Source organism: Lissotriton helveticus, chromosome 2_1 (assembly GCF_964261635.1).
Source record: "Lissotriton helveticus chromosome 2_1, aLisHel1.1, whole genome shotgun sequence".
Taxonomy (NCBI): domain Eukaryota; kingdom Metazoa; phylum Chordata; class Amphibia; order Caudata; family Salamandridae; genus Lissotriton; species Lissotriton helveticus.
The window spans coordinates 339,850,862-339,877,067 of NC_136059.1; positions in this window are offsets into that span (position 1 = coordinate 339,850,862).

Consider the following 26,206-nt stretch of genomic DNA (forward strand, 5'->3'; position numbering starts at 1 on the left):
TTTTCGGTGTTTACACTCCCTTGACCTCCTTGACTGCAGTTTCATCCCTCTCGTGTCCCACTAGGAATGAAACAGTTACCACTAAAATTATAAGAGAAACCACTACTCCTAAAAATGTAACAACTATACATTTTGCCCTGCGGTTCGGGTTGCCAGCCTCCATGTTCTCAAACAGTGTCGCTTTGGACGTTCTTCCCGCATCAACTTCTTCCTCTTTTCAAACAAAGTCTTTCTCTCTTGCAATGTCTCTCTTTTGAACACTTGGAAGCTTGACAATTTGTTTCCGCAAAACAGTTCAAAGTCCCGTAGAAATTAGACAACCCTAGCCCTTCTCCATCCACTAAAAGGAAACCCCTACCATTTTTTTTTTCTTCTTCCACTCGGCGCTAGGTTATCTTGCAACAAGTTTACAATTTCTTTTCAAAAGTCTTATTTTCGTCTGAAGTTATGTATGACTCAAGGAGGGACACTACGTCTTCACAAATGTCCATCCGAAGTAACATTCCCTCAGGTTCTGGGCGGTTCGTACCACAACATGGAAAGTCAACTTTTTCTAGGATTATTCTCCTTATTTCGCTCAGGACAAGTGGACGGACGAAATTGAGAGTTAGCGTTTTTTCAATTTCTACTCCTGGTACTATCAGTTCTACATCCACAATTACAAAGGGGTCCGTTCTAATCAAGATCACTTTCTTCACCTTTCAAGTTCTGCGCCCCTTTGAAGACATTCGTAATATGGTATTAATCCACAACAATAAGCGCTCCTAGCATTTCTACTACTCGCTCAAGCATTTCCAAACGAAGAAGAGTTCCCTCCAATATTGGATATCGTGAACAGCAAACTGGAAACTCAACTGTCTCTAAAATCAATTTTCTTATTCCACTCAGGAGAGCAGGATGAACGATGTTGAGTGTTAGCAACCTTTCGGTCTCCGCTCCTGGCAGTAGAAACCTTATTTGCACTGTGATGATCGGGTCAGTTCTGATCAGTTCCACTTCCCGGATCCTCCCGGTTCTGTGCCCCCCAGACATCTGCAACGAGGTAGGTCCAGTCGGGAGTAGAGTATCTTCTACTAGGCACTCGCACCCTCCTTGATCTTCTAAGGCCCTCCTCGGCTTGATCCTGGATATCTTCTTCTGGATCTGAGTCTTCGGATATAGGAGTAAGCGTTTCTTCCTGGGCCGACCTCAAACTTAGCCTTCTTCTCCTTGCTGGCCAAGTGGCAGCTCCAAGCCTTATTCTCCTATTCCTTGTCCTCTCACTTGGTTCTTTGTCGCTCTGATACGGATCTGAGTCTGAGTCGTATTCACTTCTGCTCTCTCCTTCAGTTGCGTCTTCCGTCTCACTGCCGTCCTGCCTTCGCTCTTCTTCTGAATCCGTTGCGTTCCCAACTTCTTCCGACACCTCCTCAGCTGCTGCAATCCCTTCTTGCGACCCTTCTTCCACTTCCGGGCTTTCGTCTGGGATAGGAGCTGTTCCTCCTAGAGGTGCTGGAACTCTTCGAGTATGGGATGCATGGATCCAATTTGGCAGCCCCCCGCACTTCACCGCGGTGTTCGTTATCAGGATTACCTGAAAGGGCCCACGCCAGCGAACATCTAGGCAGTTCTTCCGGACGTGTTTTTTAACCAACACCCAGTCCCCTGGGTTCAGGTCATGACACAGGTTCCTTGATGCTGGAACTTCAGCCGCATGCACCTGAAGGGACACAGAATGGATGGCGTCAGACAGTCCTTTACAATAATCCAAGATCAGATCATCTGTAATATTCAATAGGGCAGTAGTTGGAACTGTGGGAAGTCTCATGGCCCTCCCCATCAGGATCTCGTGGGGAGAGAGACCTGTCCTCCGGTCAGGGGTGCTGCGCATGCTCATGAGCACTAGAGGAAGAGCATCTGGCCAACTCAAAGATGTGGATGCCACTACTTTAGCCAATCTATTCTTCAAAGTGCCATTCACTTGTTCCACAATTCCTGAAGCTTCTGGTCGATAACTACAATGCAGCTTTTGATCGATATTCAGTGTGGAGCACAACATCTTCACTATTTCGCTGTTAAAATGTTTTCCTCTGTCAGATTCCAAAGAGGCAGGCACCCCGAAGCGCGGTATCAACTCCCTGAGCAACAATTTAGCCACTGTGAGTGTATCGCACCTACGTGTAGGGTACGCTTCAACCCATCTGGAAAATACGCATACAATCACCAACACATACCGAAGGCGATTAACTCTTGGCATTTCGATGAAATCTAGTTGCATTCTATTGAAAGGCCCCCCTGACCTCCCAATATGACTCAGTGTGACTGGTGTTCGTTTGCCTACGTTCAGTTGTTGGCAGGTAACACATCTCTTACATACTGATTCTGCTGCTATTCTAAATTTAGGGCAATACCAAGTTTGCCTAAACACTCTCATCATAGCATCCCTTCCTAGATGTACTGGACCATGTATTTCTCTCGCCATGGGATTAGCTAATTCTTCAGGTAACACAGCTCTCCCATCTGCTGAAACCCAAAAATCCATTTCGCTTCGCACACAACCTGCTATTTCCCATGCCTTTTTCTCTGTTTCAGGTGCGTTCTCCTGCATTATTCTTAAATCCTCCCAAGTGTCTACAGTTTCTAACATCATGCTTAATTCAGTCTTTTCTTCTGCACCTTCTATTTCCACCTTTGAGAAAGAATAATTTTGTTCCGCACAATAGCGTGCGACTTCATCAGCGTATCTGTTGCCTTGTGACACAAAATCTGTATTTTTAGTATGTGCTACACACTTTACTATTGCGATGTCCACTGGACCTTGTAATGCTTCTAACAACAACCTCACAAATTCTCCATTTCGAATGGGCGAACCAGAGGAGGTCATGTAACCTCTCTGAGACCACAACTGCCCGAAATCGTGAACCACACCGAAACCATATTGGCTGTCCGTGTAGATGGTGACTCTCTTTCCGTTTCCTGCTATGCAGGCACGAGTTAGGGCAATAATTTCTGCTACCTGTGCGGAATGTACTCCTTCCAGGCAAGCGGCTTCCACAACTCCAGTAATAGTACAAACAGCATAAGCTGCTCTCAACCGACCAGTATCGTCTCTTAAACATGAGCCATCAACAAAGTAAATTTCATCGGGGTCAGACAACGGCTCATCCACAATATCTGGTCTGGGTTTCGTGCATAGTTCAGTCACATCAAGGCAATCGTGGTCTTCACATCCTTCGCCTTCTATTACAGTAGGTAATGGCATCAAAGTAGCAGGATTCAAGACAGAGCATCTCCTAAGAGTCACGTTCTCCGCAGCAAGGATAACTTGCTCGTAGCGCGTGAGCCTACTATTGGTCAGATGCTGCGTCTTCGTCCTGGTCATTAGCAATTCCACTGAATGTGGTACATACACCACCACTGGATGTCCCATCACAATACTCTCGCTCCTTTCAATGCTGACACCCGTTGCAGCAACGGATTTGAGACATCCGGGCAACGCTGCGGCTACTGGATCTAATGTAGCCGAAAAATATGCAACTGGTCTACGGGCATTTCCGTGGGTCTGTGCCAAGACTGACAAAGCACATCCCTCTCTCTCACAGCAATAGAGTGAAAAGGATTTCTCATAATCGGGCATTCCCAGAGCCGGAGCACGACATAAATCGTCTCTCAGCTGTAAAAACGCCACCAAGCATTCTTCATCCCATGGTACCGGATCACTCACCTCCTTGTGCGTCAGTTTCTGTAAGGGTTTTGCTTTCAGTGAAAAGTTAACTATCCACTGTCGGCAGTAACCCACCATTCCTAGGAACATTCTAACTTCTCTCTGTGTTGTAGGCGCATTCATCTTCATTATCGCCTCAATCCTCTCTGGTGACACCTTACGTTTTCCTTTCTCTAACCGGTGCCCTAAATACTGTACTTCTGTCAGACAGTACTGCAACTTGCTCGGAGATACCTTATGTCCATTTTCGGCTAAATGATTCAGTAAGGCAATTGAATCTGCTTTACAGGCTTCCTCTGTCTCTGACGCAACAAGTAGGTCATCTATGTACTGGACCAGAACAGAGTTCTGCGGCAGTACTAGATTCTCAAGATTCTTCTTCAACAATTGATTAAAGATGGATGGGCTATCTGTGAATCCTTGTGGGATTCGACACCATGTTAAAACGCGATCTTCCATTTTAAAAGCAAAAAGATACCTGCTCTCTTCATCCAATGGGATGGAAAAGAAAGCCTGGCAAAGATCTATCACTGTGAACCATTCTGCTTGACATGGTATTTGAAACAATATCACTGAAGGATTCGGTACCACGGGACAACATGAAACGACTATGTTGTTAATTTTTCGTAAATCCTGCACTATCCTGAATTTCCCGCTAGGTTTCTGCAAACCCATAATCGGGGAGTTACAAGGACTACCCACGATTTCTTTCAGTATTCCCTGTTGTATCATTGACTCGATCACAGGTTTTATCCCCGCAATCGTTTCCTGGGACAATTTGTATTGAGGCGTTCTTGGAAACTCAACATTTGGTTTTACCAGAATTTTTACCGGTTCTACCCCTTTAATCAATCCTATATCTTCTCCTGTGAAATCCCATACCTCTGACGCCACTGCATCTCTTAAATCTTGGGGAAGATCTTCTACAGTCAGAGTAGGATATAGTTCTACACAGGATTTTGAATTGGCCACCTTAAAGGTAGCATCATCGTCGGTAGTCTGTACCTCCACTCCTTGCGGGGTGCAGTATATGGTGCAGTTCAATTTGCACAACAAATCCCTTCCTAACAGACATACTGGACTCGAGTCACAAACCACAAACTGATGTTCATTCATATGATTTCCTATTTTCACAGACACTGGTTCTGTCAAGGGACTAGTTATTCTTTTGTTCGCGACTCCTACCACCTGAATAGTTTCTCCTGACATTGGCAAGTCTGGAGCCACCGCTGATCTCAGAGTCGAACGAGTAGCCCCAGTATCCACTAAGAATGTAGTGGGACACCCTGCCACTTCTGCCTCAACAAATGGCCCTCTTTGATCCACTTCTAGGACTGCCCCGAGGGTACAGTCCTCTTCACTGCTCACACGTTGTCCTGTCAATGGATCAATGTAGTAACACTTTTCTTCCTCGATGAAGAGAGGCATCTGCTTAAAGACCTTACCCCCTGTCGCTACCTTCGGTGGCTGTGGGAACTGGGCCCGTGGGGCCGAAGTCCCCCCTTTGGCCACCTTGCCTCCTGGAACTGTCACCTTTGGAGTTGGGACTTCTTGAACCTGCTCTTCTACTTCTAGCTCTCCATTTTCGGGGTTAAAGGGACACTCGCGTCGCCAATGCCCCACCTGGTGACACTGATGGCACTTTGTCGTTTTCTTTAAAGTGGCAAAGTCTATCCTAGGTCTCTGCCCTTCTTCATTATCTTTGTTCTGACCGTTTGGTTTTCGTCCCATCCCCTGCTTCTGCTGGCCACCCTTCCCAGCGGACTGCATTTGCACCACCATCAATTTCTCCTTTAGATTCTTGGCTTTAGAATCTATCTCGTCACTACAGTACCTCGCATAACGTAAAATCTCATCTAGTGGTTTGTTCTGCCAACAGATTAAATGTTGCTGTATCATCAAACAAATATCAGGTCTCAACCCCAAGACAAACTTTGACACAAACTGCCCTATATCTTTGGGATCCATTACATCTAGTCCACTGTATTGCTTGAATGTTTTCAATAATCTTTCATAAAACTCGTGAACTGTCTCCTTGGGTTCCTGCCTTGTTCGGTCTATTTTCACCCAATCTATGTCCTGTGGTGGTACCTTATCTTTCAGCCATGCTATTACCCTTTCATACTTTCGCATGACAATCTCGGACGGTCCATTAGTCCGAGCATCCCTCACTGGTTCAGTATTTGGCCATTCAACACTAGTCTTGCACGGGGTCCATAAATCAGATGGGACCACGATGTCAAACAACGTGTTCAAATCTATCCACAGTACTTTCGAGATTTTGACAAACCTCTCTACCTGTTTATACCATTCTACTGGATTGTCCCTCAACTTCGGAAATGAGTTGGTAAATGCAGCTAAGTCTCCTCTACTCCAGGGCACATGTACATAATTTCCATTTGATATTTCTCGCAAAGGGAATGCCTCCATCTGCATTACCCTTCCCTCAGGGGTCATCACATTTGTACTTCGCCTAACTGTGCCCTTTTTCGACCACCTTTCTTCCCATTTGTCCAATTCTCTCCACACTCTTATCCCTGATACCAGCTCTCTTATGTGTGTTTTTAATCCAGTAGTTCTCTTCTCATCTAGATCCTGGTCTGCGTACTGTAATCTGTGGTTACTCTGCAATGCCCTTGTCCTAGATAAATCCACGGCATACCTATCTGCCAAATCAGTCAGTTTCTCATGAAACGCTCTAGCTTTCCTAGTAATATCCTTTGCCATGAACAATAACTCATCCTGTTCATACAATTCTATCCTTTCCAAAGGCAAGGTTCCATCTATTATCTCATCAACATCTGATTTTAAACTAGTAACATCAAGCCTTTTTGCCTTAATTTCAGCTTTCAAGACACTCAATTTAGCTCCTCCATCCGCATCTCTCCCATCCCAGCTCCGAGATCTACGTTTAGGTATTGGTGAGTTATAGGGAGTCCTCCCCTGTTCCCATCTCTCTAGGTCCCATGCCTTTCCATCTTCTCGGGGTGGGTGGTGAAACACTCCTTCATGCCTCCTAGCCTCTCTCTCCCCATCCTGGCTAGTTTCACGGGATGCAGGGCAAGATGTTCCATTACTCCCTCTTTCTTCCTCATGCATCTGTGACCTCCGATCACTCGATGTATGACGTGACCTTTCACTGTTCCCTCTTTGCCAGTGCTGTACATTTTCCCCAGGTGTGTGTGAGTGATGAGTGCACCTAAACCTATCTCTGTACTCTTGTGTTCTTTGGTCTCCCTCTGTTTGCGTGAGGCGAGACACCTCCTCACACTCCATACTCCTCGTATTCTGTTCCTGCTGTTCTCTCTGATTTGTAGGACATGCATCCCCTCTATTCTCGGGACTTCTGCCTTCCCGGCCCTGACTGCTTTCGCTGGCCCCACAATGAGATACAGTCCTGTTACCCCTGTTTTCCCACTCTGTTTCCGTTCTTGTCCTGTTACTCAGGGATACTGTGGACCCATCCCATTCCCTCAAATCAGCTCTTAATTCTGAATAGGGTCTTGGCCGCGGTCCCCTTAGATCCATTGGTCCTCTCGGACCTCCCTGTTCTGAATTGGGACCGACAGTTGTGTCTAATGGGGTATTCCATGTTACCGAACCTGGCAATTGCTTCCATGCATTTGTCACGTTATTCCTCCTTTCCATCTCGATCCTTTCTCTATCCAATTGCCTCTGTTCTTCCTCTCTATCTCTCTCTGGGTTATAGATCGATACTATAGGTCCTATGGTAACAGGCACTTGAAGAGCGTCCGGCAATCCAAAGGACTCAACCCTTTCGGTGGCTGGCGTTTTCTGCACCACAAACCTTCCCACTACACTCTGTGCTGTACTAGGTTGAGGTGTCTCCCCACCTTTGATAGGTGTCCATTCCGATATAGGGAGTGGTGTATATCCCTCTATGGCATTCCCATCTTCCCTTGCGAGCCCTCTATCTTCTATCTCCTTAACTCTCGGAGGTGGTCTATCCATTAGCAATCTGTTTATCAGATTGTCCTCCGACTCGCTTTCTTCGTCTTCTTCCATGAGGTTTCCTCCTCCTCCTGCCACCTCCCTCATCGGATACATTTTTTCCACCTCAATAACCTGTACCCTCCACCGCTTTGCCTCCTCATCCCATTTAGAATCTCGCACTGCTCTTACCGATCGCGTCAGTCTTTGTTGACGCCTGTTCAAATTTCTGTCGTGTGCCGCCCTAATCCATGCATTAAGGGCCTCAAACTGTGTAGGTCTAGGTGAGGGTTTCAATGAGGACATGGTTGCTTTTAGCCGATGTAACACCTCTAACTTAAACGTCCCGTACCTCGGGAACTGCATTTCCTCATTCCCTTCCGTAAGCTTATTCCAAGCCCCAATCCATAATATCGTATGCAGCCCAACATTCGTTGCCATATAATGAGCTGGCGTACCCTCCGGCGGAGCCTCTTCCCCGTAATAATGTTCACTTCGTTTACGTTTAAAAATCCCTTTCAAACACTTAAAACACTTCATGATTTCTCTTTTTCTCTGCGTTTGTTTACTTCCTGATGACACTCCACCAATCTCAGCGCCGTTCTCACTAACTGGCCTATCCGTACGCGACTTTCCTCCTACGTCACTCTAGCCGCCCAACCAGAGCGCGGCTCTAGCTAACGTCACACCAACCGCTCAATCACAGCGCGGCTCTAGCCGAAGTCACCCGTCCCCCTTCGCAGCAGTTCCCCTCCTTTCTCAGCTCGTCTCCTCGGTCATGCACGCGTCCCATTCATACTCTGAAAAATGATTACTTCCGTCCAAGCGATCACCTTTCTTGACTGTACGCCCACAGTCTTTCTGTAGTTGTCACCTTAACTTGGCGAAATGTCTTTCCGTTTACTTCCAGACAATCGCCCTCTCCGATAGGTTACTCACACACAGTAACTTTCGACCAGCGTCCGTTACTCATACACCCACTCTTACACTCCCCCTATCTTGGATCCACGGCGATCAATGGTACCTCGTGACCTCCGTACTATGGTCGACAACTACCCTGGATGTTCGATACACCCAAAACCACTTAAGCTCTGGCCTGAACTTAAGATTTCACCAGTTCACCCGTTTACCAGGTTACCAGTTTACCAGGTTGCGCGCGCTCACAACCTTCTCTCATTCACACTACAGGCATTCAACTCCGCAAGACATTACAATACAAATACAACACAAAACACCGCAATCTGTTCACGCATGACCCTTTTTATACTCACTCTCCGATACTGCTGCTTTTCTCGCACCATCTGCACCTTTCGGCACACGATTCTTCCGCTGCTCGTCTCTCGACGTGTAGGGGCCTTGGGGTAAACTAACCTCTCTAGATTACCTTCCTCAAGAAGATAACCATCCTCACTCTGCTACCAACTGCTAACGCGGGATTACTGGTTACTAGTTACCTTACCATATCCCAAACCATGTCGACTGAATCGTTGGTACCTGTCATTGAGTAAAAGGTAATCTTACAATAAGTCAATCAATTTAAGAACTTACACCACTCTAAAGGACCACTGACCAAATTTTAAGTTTCAAAGATTTAATATAAAGTCAAAGATAACTGAAGATACAAACTTCTCAAAATGAGATTCAGAAGATAAATCGGTATCACTATGAACATGAACTTTTTGAATAGTCTGAGTCTGAAAAACAGAATAATAAGTACAAGCTCAAAAACCATAAGGGTTGCCAAAATGGATACAAGTTGCAACCTCGAAGTCATTACAGAAAAGAAAATTAAGGTTAGTCTGTCCCTACACTATACTAAGTGACATCCCTACTTAGCAAGATCTTTACCCCTCTAGGTGTCAGCCGTGGTGACTTCCTAAGAAGATCACGCACTTCTCTTTGTCTCTTCTCTGATAATGGGTCTCTCCTGATCAGCCTATCTGCCTACCCATCCGCTTCCTTAGGCTCCCAAAATCATCTGCTCTGCTCTCCTCCCGGGTCTCTTTCCCTAATACCAAATCACATTTCCAAAAGAAACGCCCCTTGGGGCGCCCCTCACGTGGTACATCTTTGCGCGGCAAACTCCATGATGGTACTCTTGAAGACCCTCGTTAAAGTTGACCTTGGTTCCCAGGCTTCTTCTCCAGTGCGCTGATACCCCCTGAAATTCCTGGAAACTCCTACAGGCCTGCGCAAGGCGCCACTGAACAAAGTCCCTTTCATTCGAGCTGATTAGGACCCTCGCACCTGCATACAGCTCGTCCTGCAGTGGGCCTCAAATTCCAAACTCCACCATATCTATAGGTCGTAAAATATAAGCGAAGCTCTGTACTTGACACCTCTCGACTTCTCCTCTAACGAGCACATGGCACATCAAAGAGACATCACTATCTGTTCAGGCCTACTTGATTTACATGAAGCGGGTCCCTGCACTCTGAAAACATTTTACTTGATTTAAACAACATTCTTAACTAGCATACGTTTCTAAAATAACACATCTATAAAGCATATATTTCAAACTTAGTTCGATAATACATTTAGAAGAACCACGTCAACCTTGTCTCACATTATTTTAGCAGCACGTTTAGATTTTCTGTGAATTGCCATGAGGCCTACACATTATACTGGTTTTGTAAAGCTCTATTCAACTCTAACATGATTCCTTTAACATGAGAACATGAGGTTTTCATATTCATCCCAAACATTTCTACATTAGTCTCACACAGTTATGATTATTGTTACTCTACTTAAACATTCTATGCATTTCACCACTGAATATAAGACATTCTGTGTATTTCACTCCTAAATATAAAACACTCGTGTGCAAAAGCATGTTTAAACTAACTACGTGCTTGTAAATATGGTGCACTTATACATTTTTCAAACTTGTGCTCTCTCAAGGAGAAAGATCTTTATTTCTCCTCGTTACTTCCTCTTTCTATGTGTATTCTACCAAAAGGGAGTCAGTGCAGTGGAAATGGCAAGAATGCACCTTATTGCTTAAAGTACGGAGCATTTCTGCCATTTTCCTGTCAAGCAGTGCAGCGCAAGCTGACTTGCTGCGCTGCACTGCGTGACAAGTTCGCAAATAGGCCTACTAGTCTTGAGAAAAAAAACATGTGCCCCTCAAGAGGCTAGGACCCAGAATAACTGCGTCTTTTCAGTGTCATAAAGTGATGCAAAGTGAAAGAAAGAGAATCTTTCATATTTACTTGCCAGCGCAAAATGTATTTCGCGCTTCAAATGTGTGTTTTTTTTAACACAAAATGTACATTGCACAGATTCGTATAACTATGTGTTGATTTGCATTAAGATGATTTACTGAGGCATTACTTGGACAGATCATTGTAAAAACCTGTAGATTTTGATAAAAAACTTGATCTATTACGACTGCCAGACTGGGCTTTGCATGAAGAAATTATGTAACCTTAAAGCATGCTACTTACTCCAAAATCCAGTGGCATCTGCATGTGTCTTAAAGTGCACGGCACACATCCAATGCCTGGGAACCTTGTGAGTTTTTCTTGGCATAGGAATTTGAACTGGAAGGGTATGCGTCCAGTGCAAATCCTAAACTAGGCAGCACACACTCACCTCTGCAAAATGGTGTAAGGCTGTGTGTCACGCAAGGCAACCTAATGAAAGCATCAGTTTAGGAGAAGACAGCAGCAACAGGGTTATCTTAGATGATATGGCTCTGCACTGTTTTCCCCCTCAGCCCAAATCAGGGCAGCAACTTTGGTTGCACCACTGTGTTGCATGAAAAAATAAATGTGTTTCTGTATATTTTACCAGATCAAATAAATTATAGTGTTTTTGGACGAGGTTTAGCCCAATAGGATCGGTGTACGTGCCATATAAGATCTCTTTAGCCGGGTGGATGTTTTTTTCTGTATAAGATTTTTGCCTTTGACTTTGCATTACAGTGAGTTATAGGATTGTTCAAATCTCCATCATCTGAAACCTACCTTTGTAAGACTGAGGTCTGAGTCTCAAATATGTGTATACCTTGACTTGGTGAAGGATAGCTCTAGCATACCTTACAAAACACCTGTACAGCGTGTCTTCACAAGTTCAAAACTGCCCTGATTTGCAAACATGGGCCATTTTTTTTAGCTATCTAATTCAGTAACGGGACACTTAAATTTTGGTGCTTTGGTTCCCCCTCAGGTGATTATTGTGCTATACAAATCAACATATTTTATGTCCCAATCCGACCCGGGGTACATGTAGACAGACTGAGAGCCCCTTCCATCCTTGAATACCTGGGCTGGTAAACAGAATGGAATGTACCACCAGACAGAGTAATCTTGTGAAAAGCAGAGAAATGTAACATCGGTTTTAAGGGTGCCATCTCTCTCACTTGATGTTTTGTTAAGGTTGGTATATATGAACTGGCAGTTCAATTAGCAAATGCTGCCGAGGTGAGCCGTGAAAAAACTAGAAAACCAGCAGAAGGTCCCGGGTCACTGATGCAAACACACAATCAGACTCTACAGTGAAGACCAGAGACAGCACACAAACATAACAATGGATGCTATGAACCTCCTTGACAAGTGGAGGAGCATGAACAAAGTATGCAGGCTCACACGACCTCTGTGACACGTCATATTATTACCCTTATTATTTTTTTAGTATAACCACTTGGGGACAATAATAAAGAAAGGACATGTCCACAAGGAGGTATTTTTACTAGTTGTATCATCTCTGGATAGATTGCTTTAGGATAACTTAATTCTAGTGTTAGGTCGCTGTTGGACTTTCTGCAGGGTCATCCCCAAACTTTTTGCCTTCACCCTCCTGTTTTCTGAACCAGTTTTTATTGGCTTTTGGGACTCTGTGCACTTTACCACTGCTAACCAGCGCTAAATTGGTATATTTAATTTACTTATAAGTCCCTAGTAAAGTGGCCCTACCTGTGCCCGGGGCCTGTAAATTAAATGCTACTGCTGGCCTGCAGCACTGATTGTGCCACTCACTTAAGTAGCACTTCAAACAAGGTCTCAGGCCTGCCATTGCAGCCTGTGTGTGCAGTTTTAAACTGCCAGACTGCCAGTTTGACCTGGAAACATAAACCTTTTGCCAGGCCCAAACGTTTCTTTTTGCCAGGCCCAAACGTAATTTTTAATGCATATAAATCACCCCAATGACAGAGTGCCGTGTATCAAAAAAGTTGGACATGTACTTTTTAATTTTGCATGTCCTTGTAATGAAAAACTCTTAAATTAGATGTTCACTACTGCAAGGCCATATGTGTCCCATGGGATAACAATGTATTTACCTTATTACATTTATTAAGCTGTAACTTCCAAGGACCAGGTAGACAGTTTGCTGTCTAAAGAATTGTAATTAAAAGCCCTCTTTAATGGCAAAGTAGGATTTTTGATCACATTTCTGGAGATGCCACTTTTAATAAGTTGTGTAAAAAAGAAGAGGATCTGACCACTTTACTTCATCCTGCTATTTATTTAGCAAACTTGAAGGACCAATGAAAATACTTTGTCTTGGTCCTGGCTGTCTCTTTGCCAATGACTAAGCGTTTTTGGAATTTGTTCATAACATTCAAATACATGCACAAACATGAAACGATACACTTAGTGCTTAGTGAGTAATTATTACATAACGAAAATAATTTTCACTAAAAAAGTCCATATATTACATGAATATAAACTGTGCAATAACCACATTACACCACAATTTGTCAAAGTCTATGTCTCATAGGAACTCAATGCACAAGAACTTCTTTCACTATTTTAAATGGAGTTCCTAGTCCGTGGGGCTGAGCTCTACGGCTATGTGGGATATATTTCCATGAAGTGATCCCACTCTTGCCTAAACGGCTACATTGCATATTCCCTCACGGAGGCTAAAAGTAAGGTGCTGACGCGTTTCCAATCCCTACTTAATTTGTGGTCAGATCCTCTTCTTTTTTACACATTATTTTCCACCATATCTGGCCATTAAAATCAGGCGTAACCCTTGATTACAAGACGTTTAGAAAGTTGGCATTTTCTTGTCCTAACATTTGGAGCCTGCAGCCTGATCCTGGGTCTTATGACTAGGTGAAGCTGAAAGTTGGCCCTTCTGTACTGCTCCCAGACAGTGAGACAAAGGGAAGATAGGTTTTGGAAGGATGGGCCACTCTGAGTTAATGAGGGGGAGGAGCTGTCACCTATCACATTTGTAGGAATATCAATATAGGACTAGCTACGTTGTATTTAGTGGAACTCAGAAGGTATATCTGCGGGCAAACCCTTAGGTTTGGACATGAAGCCCTCACACACCAACCTAGTTGGTGTCATGCTTCATCATCGGGCCCACCACAGTGACACCGAATGTGTCCCGGGTGTGCTGCGACTCCAGATTACTGAGGAGCTGGTATTCTTGCTGAGTGTGCAGTGCTGGTGAGAATGAGGGTGAAAGGTTAAAAGCTATACAGGTGGTCCCAGTTCCCGAGGGTAAAGGTAAATTTAATACCTGGGCCCCTGTTAGCAAGATAAAAAGGCTGTGGACGATATGGAGTGTATTAAGAGCTCCTACGTCCATGTGGTCTACATGTTTCAGCCAGGCCTTTTGATTAAAACTGGCTTTCCTCAGGACCAATGAGTATGTGTAAGTGATGATTAACTATATTAAGTGATAGTGTGTGGTAAAAAAGTGTTGCACTCGCTAAGGTGCCGTACGTGTAAGAGGGGGATTCCCTCTACTTTACTGTACATAGAACACAGAGACAATACAGACATACAAAGAGAACCAATGAGAATGGTATATACCAAAACACAACATATGGCCGACTTCTAGTGTGCGTGAGCGACCTAGAGCGGCAGAGAACTTGGCCATGAGTGGCCAGGGTGAACTATGGCGATAAAATATTAAACGCGGTGGCAGTGGTGGGCTACACAGCGAAACAAGCATAGCGTGAGGTACAGGTAAGTATGGTACATAATTCCTCACACTTGCTACTTGCTGTTAAAGCCTCATGGGTCACTTGGCAGGGAGTGAGAGAAGACCCTAAATGTTTTAAAAGGTCATAGTTAGGAAGGTACCTGTGGGGAGAAAATGCTGCTTACCCAGAGCGTCGTGTAGAGATCACTCGTTTACTCACGGTATTTCCGGTCAGCGTGCTCCTGCGACCTATCGTCCTGCTCCAGTGTCCCGAGTGAACTGTGCATGGATCAGGTAAGTGCTTAAATAGCCGGTTCAATTGGTGTCACCTGGAGAGGGGAGAGGGTGCGGTCGCGCTAGCTAAAAGAGCGCATGCGCTGGTAGCTAGCGGCACTGGTGCTGCGCATGCGCATAGTGTGGTAGTCGCGCATGCGCAATGGGAGGCCTGGGCACTAAACAGTAGCGCATGCGCCTCGGAACCCCGGAGGTATACAGCATTGGTATTGACATGTGCACTCTAGTGCGGGCACCATGTGGGGGAAAGAAATTAATTAGAAAGGCCCGTGAGGGGCCAAGATAAAAAAGATACAAAAGCAACAACAGCGAAGGGAGGCCTCTGGGCAAATAGGGCAACTACAGGATAGGGACAGACCACGAGTCTGAGCGCAGGCAGGGACACAGACCACCTACATGGAGGTGATTATCTCGCTAAAGCATTCCACGGGATAGAATCGTTGAGCCCCTCTATATGGGTAGAAAGGCGGTAAATCCAGCGTTGCTCTTTAGAGAGCAGAGTTTTCTCATCGCAGCATGAAAGTGCGAATTGTTCGATGACTGTCCAGGTGAAGTCATTTGGGGTGTGATTTTGCACGATGAAGTGTTGGGTTAGCTTACTGATATTTTTGCCACAGCGCATTGTGCTCCTGTGCTCGGTCATCCTGGTTCTGACTTTTCTGGTAGTCATACCGATGTATCTCAGACCGCAGCGACAGGTGATAAGGTAACTCGTCTAACCTAATATACCTTATGACCACAGGAGCACAATGCGCTGTGGCAAAAATATCAGTAAGCTAACCCAACACTTCATCGTGCAAAATCACACCCCAAATGACTTCACCTGGACAGTCATCGAACAATTCGCACTTTCATGCTGCGATGAGAAAACTCTGCTCTCTAAAGAGCAACGCTGGATTTACCGCCTTTCTACCCATATAGAGGGGCTCAACGATTCTATCCCGTGGAATGCTTTAGCGAGATAATCACCTCCATGTAGGTGGTCTGTGTCCCTGCCTGCGCTCAGACTCGTGGTCTGTCCCTATCCTGTAGTTGCCCTATTTGCCCAGAGGCCTCCCTTCGCTGTTGTTGCTTTTGTATCTTTTTTATCTTGGCCCCTCACGGGCCTTTCTAATTAATTTCTTTCCCCCACATGGTGCCCGCACTAGAGTGCACATGTCAATACCAATGCTGTATACCTCCGGGGTTCCGAGGCGCATGCGCTACTGTTTAGTGCCCAGGCCTCCCATTGCGCATGCGCGACTACCACACTATGCGCATGCGCAGCACCAGTGCCGCTAGCTACCAGCGCATGCGCTCTTTTAGCTAGCGCGACCGCACCCTCTCCCCTCTCCAGGTGACACCAATTGAACCGGCTATTTAAGCACTTACCTGATCCATGCACAGTTCACTCGGGACACTGGAGCAGGACGATAGGTCGCAGGAGCACGCTGACCGGAAATACCGTGAGTAAACGAGTGATCTCTACACGACGCTCTGGGTAAGCAGCATTTTCTCCCCACAGGTACCTTCCTAACTATGACCTTTTAAAACATTTAGGGTCTTCTCTCACTCCCTGCCAAGTGACCCATGAGGCTTTAACAGCAAGTAGCAAGTGTGAGGAATTATGTACCATACTTACCTGTACCTCACGCTATGCTTGTTTCGCTGTGTAGCCCACCACTGCCACCGCGTTTAATATTTTATCGCCATAGTTCACCCTGGCCATGGCATCCACTCATGGCCAAGTTCTCTGCCGCTCTAGGTCGCTCACGCACACTAGAAGTCGGCCATATGTTGTGTTTTGGTATATACCATTCTCATTGGTTCTCTTTGTATGTCTGTATTGTCTCTGTGTTCTATGTACAGTAAAGTAGAGGGAATCCCCCTCTTACACGTACGGCACCTTAGCGAGTGCAACACTTTTTTACCACACACTATCACTTAATATAGTTAATCATCACTTACACATACTCATTGGTCCTGAGGAAAGCCAGTTTTAATCAAAAGGCCTGGCTGAAACATGTAGACCACATGGACGTAGGAGCTCTTAATACACTCCATATCGTCCACAGCCTTTTTATCTTGCTAACAGGGGCCCAGGTATTAAATTTACCTTTACCCTCGGGAACTGGGACCACCTGTATAGCTTTTAACCTTTCACCCTCATTCTCACCAGCACTGCACACTCAGCAAGAATACCAGCTCCTCAGTAATCTGGAGTCGCAGCACACCCGGGACACATTCGGTGTCACTGTGGTGGGCCCGATGATGAAGCATGACACCAACTAGGTTGGTGTGTGAGGGCTTCATGTCCAAACCTAAGGGTTTGCCCGCAGATATACCTTCTGAGTTCCACTAAATACAACGTAGCTAGTCCTATATTGATATTCCTACATATAACCAGGGGACCCGGACTGGCTTACCTAGTCCTCCCTCTCCCTTTTGATTTGCTGACCTATCACATTTGCACATCACAAAGGCTCTCCCTGAGCACTCTCACAAAGGTCCTGTCACTGGTCTACTGTGATCCCAGACAAGCTGGGGCTTTGGACAGGGAGGAAGGGGATGTCTGACACCTCAGGAAGGTTGAAACATTTAAAAGCTTCTCTGCAAGGGGCTTGGCCAAGATGGCAGATGGCTAAGACATGTTTCTCTGTCTCTCTGTCCCCTCCACCAATTTAGCTCAGAATAGTGCCCTGCCTGGTGCGCATGAATGCTCCCTTGGCCCAGTGAGGCACAGGGGAGACGGCTGGGGGAGACCTTCCTGGCATGAAAGGAGACTCCGCCCTGCGGCAGCCTGCATGAGGCTGTATGCTGTGGCAAGATGGCAGCAGTAGGCCCACGGTGATGGTGGTGGGGGCCTGCCTGGTGGCATCCCTCCATCCAAATGTCCAGCATTTGAGCGCCTGCAATGCTCCTCACATCCTGCCTGCAACACTGCCCTCGGGGTGGTGAACTAAGCCCCCTTTGAGGATCCAGAGACTGAGAGAAAATGATGGTTGCTGGGAAGGACGTGCCCGGGCCGGACACCTGTTGATAGCCGGCCGCCGGGTATCGGCCGTGGGCTGCTCCGTTGGTGGGGATGGGGCTGTTGAGAGCCTGCAGCACTACCATTAGACCAGCGATGTGCAAGGAGGAGCAGCTTAAGGGTCGTGGCCACTGCTTCGACCTACCCAAGAAGCGTAGGCGCTAGTCGGGCCCCCCGTGGACCTGGGGAGAGGTGGGAGTTGTCTGGAGCCCCCCAGCTGCGGGGCAATCAAAGCTTTGTGGCTGGGAAGACAGAGAACTTGAAATGAGGCGGGTCCCCTGGGGGACTTGCCCACTTTGAAGCGGGCCCTGCCCTAGAGAAATTCATCCGTATGCGTAGTTGTTGGCTTTTGTGGCATCCACTGTTTGAGGATTGCAAAGGGCTGTGAAGTTGAAGCCCAACTGGAGGTGACTGCGGGCCAGGAGGGGCAACTTTTTGGGAGATTCTCGGCTGGCTACCAGCCATTTGGGTTTTAGGCGACAAGCTGTGTATTTTCTTGAATTGGCTTTATTAAACAGAATTGATTGTTCAAGAAAAGCTTCTCCTCACTTCAAAGGCGCAACTGGGTATAAATATTGGACCTCAAACACCACCTCTTCAGTACACTTCTGGGCCTATAGATACTCTGCAGGGAAGAAGGACTGCAATGTTGCTGAAAGGACTGCCACTCTGCTGGAGTGCAGCTCTGAAGAACTGCTGGCCTGTAGTGCTGACCTGCTGACTGCTGCTCTCTTGCCTGGGTGAGAAGAACTGGACCTGCATCTCCAAAACCCTAAACCCATGGTGTCTCCAGGGGCTAGTTTACTGGTCTCCTGATCTGAACCCTCAGGGACACAACGGGCTTCCAACAAACTTGCCCCTGCACCTTAACTCTGCTATCTAGGAGTCTATCCTGCCTGATCATGCCACCCCAGTCCCTGTCACTTGGAAATGGGCTTACGGTGATCTCCCTCTGTGGATCCAGCAGAAACGGCGCATCTCTGCTGCTGTGCAGCACAACCATGAGCAGAACCGACGCATTGCCGCTGCTGCGTGGATTGGACCCATCGCAAGGACCTGCATAGCCTTCGCAGCCCCATCGGACCCGCTGATGTGCAACAAATCCTCAGCACAGGCCCTCGCACCCCTCCTCAATGGCAGCCTTGACAACTGCTGGACTCCGCTTCCCAACTGTCATGCCTCCACAGACTGGATGAGGCACTCAGGTGATATGCAAATGATGTTTTATTAGGGTTCACAAGGTATGGAGGTGTTTAGACGATACACATATAGGCTCTTGGTCTTGCTTCTGGGTCCAGGGGGGTCTTCTTCTTCCAACAACTGCTGTCCCACCCGCTTTCCTACCTCCAGGGTGTCCCGCCGGGCGTTCCCTCAGTAAAGAAAATACAAGACGGTCAGTGTCTCCGCCCCGTTTGTATCGGTAAGATGCTCTACTTTGTCCACCCCAATTCTCCAGGAAAGGTAACAAAAACAACTAAGAGGAGGAGGGGTGGGGGTTTTACAAGTGCCTGTGGTCCTCTGAAAGGATTTAGGCTTATTTGCTGTCTTCGGGCCCTTTTACTCAGGTGGTTTCCTGTCGGCAGCTCTACCTCGTTTCCTGGATTATATACCCGGCCCGCCCGTCGTGGGTTTCTCCCTGATCTGGTTGCTAGGATTAGTTTTGGTACCAGGAGGAGGAGGGGTTTGGGAGAGGGTCCTTAAAGCCCCGAGAAGCTGGACTGCGCACGCCACCACCCCACCACAGTGCACCCTGTTTCCCTGATCACTTGCCTGTGCCCGGGATCCACTGACAGGGTCCCGGGTGATCTGTCCATAGTGCCTTCCTTAGGACACGTTCCGGTTCCTCTGTGGATTCATTCATCACCGTCGCGACCTTCCACCGTGTCTGGCTTCTCGTCCTCCTTTCGCCGGTTCTCTTTGCTTTCTCCTGCTGTGGTTCTCCCTCCTCCGTCCCACTTCTACGGCATTCCACACCCCCAGTAGGTGTTTCTGGCCTTTTGACCACTGCCAAGCTCCGCCCTTCAGAAGAGAGCAGAGTCAGCACAAGTCGAGGCGGCGTAGTGCCCCTGGGACACGTCTGCTGTTCTTCCTGGTGTCCTGGATCCTCCCCGTCACAGTGCCTCTCCACCAGGCATGGCCGATCGGGCCATGTAGAGACCAGGCAGCGGGAGAGGAAGTCCACATTCACCTGCATAGCCCCGGGATGGTGTGCCACCTGAAAGGTAAAAGGTAGCAGGTCTAAGAACCAACTGAGAATGCGGGCATTGGTGTCCTTATGTCTTGCCAGCCACACTAATGGAGATGATCCGTCTGGAGAGTAAATAGACGGCCTAGTAAATAGTATTGTAGGGCCTGGACCTCCCAGCGGATGGCTAAGCACTCTTTCTCTATGGTAGAGTATCGTACCTCCCTGGGCATTAGTTTGGGGCTGAGGTATACTATTGGGTGTAGCTCAACCGAAGTTGTTGCCTGGGACAGGACCCCTCCTAGACCTCTGTCCGACGCATCCGTTTGTAGTGTAAATGGGGAAGAAAAGTCAGGACATGTCAACACTGGATTGTTGCATAAGTGTGCTTTAAGGTTTTTGAAGCTTTAGGTTTGTTTCGGGGTCCAGGGTCTGATTGTATTGGGATGTGTTTTCTTTAGCATGTCCGTGAGGGCGGCAGCCTCCTCTGAGAACCGGGGAATAAATCATCTGTAATAACCCACCAGTCCTAAAAAAAGCTCTAATGCCCTTTTTTGTGGTGGGCTTTTCCAATTCTGTAATTGCATTTACTTTGTCTATCTGTGGCCGGATTCGCCCCTCTTGAATGTGATTCCCCAGATACCGGATGTTGTTAGTCGCTAGCATCCATTTTTCTGGGTTGGCAGTCAGACCCGTCCCACGTAGACTGGAAAAAATGGCCTGGAGGTGCATGAGATGTTCTTCCCAGGTGGCACTGAAGATCCAAGTAGGCGGCTGCATATGGATGGTGCCGTCTCAATATGATGTCCATGAGTCTTTGAAAGGTGGCCGGGGCTCTGTGCAACCCAAAGGGGAGAATCTTAAAATGGTATAGACCAGAGGGGGTAGCAAAGGCTGTCTTCTCCTGGGCTCTAGGTGTTAGTTCAATTTGCCAATACGCTTTTGTTAAGTCAAGCGTTGTCATGTATCGAGCATTCCCTAATCTGTCAATCATTTCATCCACTCGGGGCATGGGGTATGAGTCAAAGCGGGGCACGGCGTTGAGACGTCTGAAGTCCACGCAAAAACAGATTATACCGTTGGGTTTTGGTACCAAAACGATAGGGGAACACCAGGGACTATGTGATGTCTCAATGATGCCCATGCGAAGCATGTCCACCACTTCCTTCTCTACTAACTGTCGTCTTGCCTCAGGGATCCTGTAAGGTCTTTGTCGGATAGGTCTGGCCCCGTCTGTTATAACATCATGTTGTACTAAGGGGGTTCTTCCTGGTGCTGCCAAAAAAACGTCTTGGTAGTCACTGAGGAGAGTGCAAAGGGCGGTGTTCTGTTTGGAGGTTAAGTGAGGACCCTTGGGTATGACTTCAGTCCCATGTTTTCGTGTCCATCTGGGGAAATGGGATATCCAGGGGTTTGCTATCTGTGACATATAGGTTTGTAGGGGGGTCTACTACCGCGTCCGGTTCATCAGTTCACCGTTTTAGCAGGTTGATATGGTATATCTGTCCCGCCCTGCCGGTGTGGGGTACCGCAACTTTATAGGTGACTGGGGTAACCTGTGTGTGAATTACATAAGGTCCCTGCCAATGAGCCAAGAGTTTATTGTCAGAGGAAGGGAGAAGGATCAAGACTTTGTCCCCGACCGAGAAGTGACGAAGAGTGGTACGTCGGTCATATGTGTTCTTTTGTTTTTGTTGGGCTGCTTCTAAGTTTTTCCTGACACTATCCCAAAGGGTTGACAGCCTGTCTTTTAACTGGGATGTATAGTCAAGCAGTGTTTTGCTTTCATCATCCTCCTCCTCCCACCTTTCGGCTGCCATATCGACCAGTGTCTGGGGTTTTATGCCAAACACCAATTCAAAGGGGCTGTTCCCGGTAGAAGACTAGTTTTGGGGTCTGATCGCGAATAAAGTCAGGGGCAGCTGTCTATCCCAGCCCCTACCTGTTTCTGACACTGTCTTTTTCAATATCATCTTTATGGTTTGGTTGTACCTCTCCACAATGCCATGTTTGTGGGTGGTATACTGAGGTGCGGATCTGTTGTACCCCTAATAAGGAGCAAATTTGGGCCATGAGTTTAGACATGAAGGGTGTTCCCTGATCTGTGAGGAGTTCTTTGGGGAACCCTACCCTACTGAAAAAAGTGATCATGGCCTGGGGGACAATAGTAGTGGTCATACTGGTGAGGGGGATTGCTTCCGGGTAGCAGGCCGCATAGTCGACTAGAACCAAAATATACTGATACCCCCGTGCTGAGGTGACTAGGGGTCCAACCAGGTCCTTCCCTACCAGCGAGAAGGGCACCTCTGTTATAGGTAGGGGGCATTAAGGGGCTTTGGGGATGTGTGGTGGGTTTGTCAGCTGGCATTTTGTACATGCAGCACAATACCTTCGAATGTCAGAAAAGACACCGGGCCAGTAGAATCTCCTTAGTAGATATTCCTCCTTCTTTTCTCTTCCGTAATGACCCCCTCCCGCTTGGTTATGAGGTAAATAGAGGAGCTGGGTTCGAAAAGCAAGAGGGACTAACAGCTGACAGAGGTTTTCATCTGATTTCGTTATTTTCCTATATAATAATCCCTTCATGATGATAAAACAGGGTCCTACCTGGTCTTCCTCGCCGAGTATGGCTCTGGCCCATGTGTGTCCTAATGCAGGACCTTCCTTTTGTTCGTCCCTAAAACTGGACGGTGGTTTAGGGTTCTCATTAGTACCTGAGGAGGAGGAAGAGGAGGAGTTATGTTAGCTTGACCATTTAGTACTACTAACCTTTTTTGTTCTCTTTTTGCTCCACTGGTCTTTTTTTCTTTGTACACACCGGAGTTATGTCTGTGGTGGATAGAGGGGCATCTTTCCTCAATTGCTCGTGCGAGTAGAACATGAAACCCTTTGTAATCCGTGCCTATTATCATTTCCTCAACTAGTCGTGGGATGGCTCCTACTCAAATCTGGTCTTTCTGTCCCCTATTCTCTAACGTCCCCGTCCCCATCTAAACCGTCCCCATCGCTCCTGCAACACACTATCGGACCTTGACACCGCCACCCTCCTCCGCTCCTACGACACAGCTCCCCCTAACAACATACCCTCCACCCTCCGCGCCATTTCAACGATTCAGCCAAATCCCCTTAGACCCCCCACGCAAAACAACAGAATTTCTATCCCTAGTAACCTGAGAAAAGTCCCCCTCTCTCTAGAACTCCTTCCCACCCCAGACACACCCCGTCTCAAATGCACTCTCCTCAACTGCAGATCGGCCTCTAGGCACTCCTCTGCAATCGCTGATCTCATCTTATCACTGGACCTTGATCTAATCATCATGACTGAAACCTGGTTAACTGAATCTTCTACACCTATATTGGACATACTGGTTCCCCCCAATTACCACATCACTAGACTAGACAGGGTGGGTCAAAAAGGTAGTGGAATCGCGTGTATACACAGGAGTAACCTCTCTGTCATGAAAGTAACCTCTCCCTCCCTACCCTCCCCATCCTCCTGTGAATACATCTGCCTTGACATCATCAGCGAGGGCAAACCGATATGCTCTCTTCACGGCATTTACCACCCACCAGGGGACAACCTTACTTTCTCGCAACAAATCATGGATTTGATCACAACCAATTCAGGGCGACAACTCACTCAAATATACCTTGGTGACTTCACCCTCCACTGGAACGATCATAATGACACGGTGGTAAATAGTCCTAAAAACTTCCTCGACGCCCTTGACCTCACCCAAATATGCAACAGCCCGACCCATGAGAAGGGCTCTATCATCGACCTTATCATCTCCAAGGAGGACTCTATCCAACTTGATTCTATCCAACCCTGTGACTGGTCTGATCATCATATTGTCACATTCTTCATCAACGAAAAAGTAAAATTTAACACGGTTCAATCCGTCAAGCCCAAAGTCTGGAAAAGAGACCTGAAAAAACTCAACCCAAACTCTCTACCCCCCAACAGCTGCAATCTTTTACTTCCTCCTACTGGCGTTACTGATGTCCAATCCTTGACGGATCACTATCTCAACGCTATGACCTCTATAGTCAATGAAGCTGCACCGATGCAGCTAAAAAGAGCATCCACAAAAATGTCCAATCCTTGGTACGACGGGAGTCTCAATGACGACAGACGGGCCATGCGAATGGCAGAGCGCACCTGGAGATCAGCTCCCTCTGCACTGCACTTAAAAACTCTGAAGAAAAAGAGAAATGCCTACTTCAGGAAAATAAAACGCTCAAAATCAGATTTCTTCAGCCGTCAGCTCGACCAAGCCAAAAATCGTCAGCGAAAGCTGTTTGAGCTAATCAGATCACAATCCAAGGAACAACCCCAACAACTCAGCAATGTGGGCGAAGCTCCCTCCTGCGAAGACTTCGCTTCTTTCTTTATCCAAAAAACAGACAACATAAGGAACGATCTCCTCATTGACGTAAGCCTTTACCCCAAACAACTCTGCACAGCACCCATGGAACCAAAAAACAATGCTACATGGTCATCCTTTGTCACCTACTCGGAAAATGAAATTGGTAGACTGCTCAGCACCGTGAAACCAGCTAATCACCTCACGGACCCCCTTCCTGCCAACGCTGTCAAAGACCTTACCCCGTCGCTCCTCCCACTCTGGACTAAAATTATTAACAGTTCACTTCAACAAGGGACCATCCCCGACTCCCTCAAAGTGGGACAGGTCACACCCCTACTAAAGAAACCTACAGCCGACCCCTCTGATCTAAATAATTATCGTCCCATTACCAATATTCCGACTCTTGCCAAATTGTTGGAAAAATGCGCACAAACCCAATTGACTAAACACATTAATCAGTTTGATCTACTCAACCCTAACCAATCAGGATTCAGAGCGGACCATAGCACAGAAACTGCAATGACTCACATAATTGACGATGCCCTCCAAATCCTAGATCAAAATGATACCTGCCTCCTTATCCTTCTTGATCTCTCTTCTGCATTTGACACAGTCAAACACGAGAACTTACTCGATCTATTAAAGACAAGAATGGGTATATCTGGAACTGTACTCAAGTGGTTCACGTCCTTGCTACACAACAGATCGCAGAAATTCAAGAGTAACAACTTGATGTCTGCTCCAATACCGGTATCGCTAGGCGTCCCACAAGGATCCGCCCTATCCCCAACTTTGCTTAACCTAGTTATGGACCCTTTCACCACCTTGCTACAAGCATCCAATGTTCAGTTCCACATGTACGCCGATGACACCCAACTTTATCTCAAACTACAATCACCCAAAGACATTATGCTCTTGAATTCAACGATTAGAAGCACCCAATCATGGCTGGCCGCTGATCATCTTAAACTCAATGCTCTTAAAACAGAGTTCCTCTTGATCTCACCTCCTGCGAAGATCACTACCACTCAAATCTGGCTTAAACACCTAACCACACTCAATGTTCATCCCACCATCGTGGACTCAGCAAAATCGCTAGGCATAACACTTGATACCAACCTCAACATGCAGGAACACATCAACAAAGCAACTAAGGGGGCGAACTACCAGATCAATACTTTAAGGAAACTCAAACCCTTCCTTCCAGCCAAAGATTTCCAAACTGCTGTACAAGCGCTAGTCATACCTCAAATAGATTACGGCAGTATCGCCCTATGCGGTCTCCCCCTAACTACTACGGCGCCCTTAAGAGCATCTCTAAACGCCGCAGCGAGACTCATCACCGGATCAAAAAAACATTCACACATTTCCCCTGACCTGAAAGCCCTGAACTGGCTGCCTTTTGAAGCCAGAATACATCTGAAAATCGCCTGCATGACGCACAAGGCTGTCCACCTGAGATCACCCGGATACCTCGCCCAGAAGCTGACGATTTCTGGAGGCTCCAGAAACACCAGAGGCACAAACAATCTCTTGCTAAAGCCCCAAAGATTCCGCAAGGAAAAAACGTACAAACGCTCTTTCTCAGGAATGGCACCCAGGATATGGAACTCACTCCCCCCTGAAATAAGGCTCATCTCCTCTACCATACTTTTTAAGAGAGAAGTAAAAGCTATCCTCATGGCTAAATACACTTGAATCGTTATTGTGGATGTTATTTACAGACGCTGTACCACTCAGTTCCACTGATTTTTTGCATTCTGTATTTACTCGTGTTATTGACCTGCCTCTGGGTTTACGTTATCAAT